The sequence below is a fragment of the Peromyscus californicus genome, unplaced genomic scaffold, assembly GCF_007827085.1.
Source record: "Peromyscus californicus insignis strain IS unplaced genomic scaffold, ASM782708v3 Scaffold_5__1_contigs__length_169319896, whole genome shotgun sequence".
Classification (NCBI taxonomy): Eukaryota; Metazoa; Chordata; class Mammalia; order Rodentia; family Cricetidae; genus Peromyscus; species Peromyscus californicus.
In genome coordinates, this window is record NW_026294573.1 from 81,166,768 (window position 1) to 81,168,649 (window position 1,882).

The following is a 1,882-nucleotide window of genomic DNA, read 5'->3' on the forward strand; positions in this document are numbered from 1 at the left end:
GCTTTCAGTAAAGCCAATATGGAGACATTTCTAAAGATACCCACTAAAAACCTTGTGGAATCTCCTTCCATTGACACTTCTCCTTCTGTTTGTATCCATTTCACTCCATCCACCCTTCATTACACTTTCAAGCTCCTTTCCCTATAAATTCAAGGCCCATTCAGGACCTGCTCATCTGAGCCAGATAAAGACAATAGCTGCGTGTTGCCAGGTTACCCACCCAGCATCTTACTAAAATTCTTCCTCCTCTTCTCTGTGACCCCCGCTCTAGATGCTGAGCCAGGAGTCATCTTTATATCTCTCCTGTCTAAAATATAATCTGTCATCTAAGATATATTTTTATCATCCCAAACCAGCACGACTTCTTCCATCCTGTGTCTGTACATATTATTTCTCACTTATCATATCTGTCTTGAATTGCTATGCTTTAATTCTATGAAAAAATAAGCACTTACTATGTGTGGGTTACTGCTAAAAGGAATACATAAAGAATATATAACAAGCCTTCTAGGGTATTATAAAAGCACTATGGCCATTGAAATGTGGTAATGTTCTCTGGGTAATTTGTAGATATACAATTCTCTAGTCTGCAGAATTACTGACTTAGAAGTGTGATTTGATAAAACTTCCAGCTAAATCTAACATAAAATAAAGTTTACATACTATTGTTTAAAAGGATCTGAGATGTACACAAAAGCAAATACTAATTCTGTGGTGAAAAAGTGGGACTAGAGTACAAATGGAGATTTAGAGGATGAACTGAATTTTATGAGACAAGAAATTAAGAATAAAAAAGACAAGAAGAGGGCTTCACTGAGGAGAAATTCCCATGCTGTGCTTTACAGGACTTTCTGAAGAACATGCTTAAACCAGGAGATGGGAGGAGCAGAGGAATATTGCCAGCTTGCCAAATACTTAATACACAAACTACCCTTTTCCTGGAATGTCCCAACCATGGTAGACATTGCCAATAGATCAATCATAACATTTTTTCCTACTGAAAATTATAAGGGCCTCAGGTTCTTTCAGAACATATTTCAGGTAGACAATGACAATTAAGTAGAATTGGCTGAAGTAAATCTAATTTTTTTTCTAGAATGGATTTAAAGACACTCAGGCACTAGACCTTCTGTTGGAGGACCCTAGTGAATAAAGTTCAATAAGGATTAAATTTTTATAAAGCCTTGAATGCCAAATAATAGTTTGAATTTACTAATATAGACAATAGGGAAGCTATTAAGGATATGACCCAGTAAAATGATATCATCAGGGCTGTTTTATGATTAAACATTTCATCTTTTGCTCTTTTTAGACAGTAGTTTGCAAACATGACTGTCCATTAGGATCACCAAGAGAGCTTTAAACTCATGATGCTCAAACCATACCCCAGACCAATTAAATTAGTATTTCACTAGGTGTACTATGAGTCTCAGTATTTTTAAAGGTCCCCTGGGAATGACATTCAAGCTTGAGACCCAGTAAATGAGATCATAAATGTACTGAAATAGGAATGTGTTATCTGTCCATTTCTATGTCCTCTATGAATTCACCACAATCCCTCACATGATGAAGAGACTTATATGGCTCCTAGTGAATTAAGTTAGTGTCTAACCAGGATACTGGGGTTCACAGTTAGCTTCTATGTAAAATTGCTTTGTCATAAATAGGAAGACTTCAAAAAGACAGAAGCAAAATATCTTGAGATCGTGTGTGCATTGTCAGCCTAAAGTTAGGGATCCCACTGAGAACCAGTCTCTCAGTGTTTACCTGAGCCCTATAGGTCGTGATTCTCTTTCTACCTGTATTGAAATGGCTTGGAATCACAGCAGAAATTAATAAACTTCAGACCAGAAGAATGCCCAGAATAGCATGTGGGTACAAT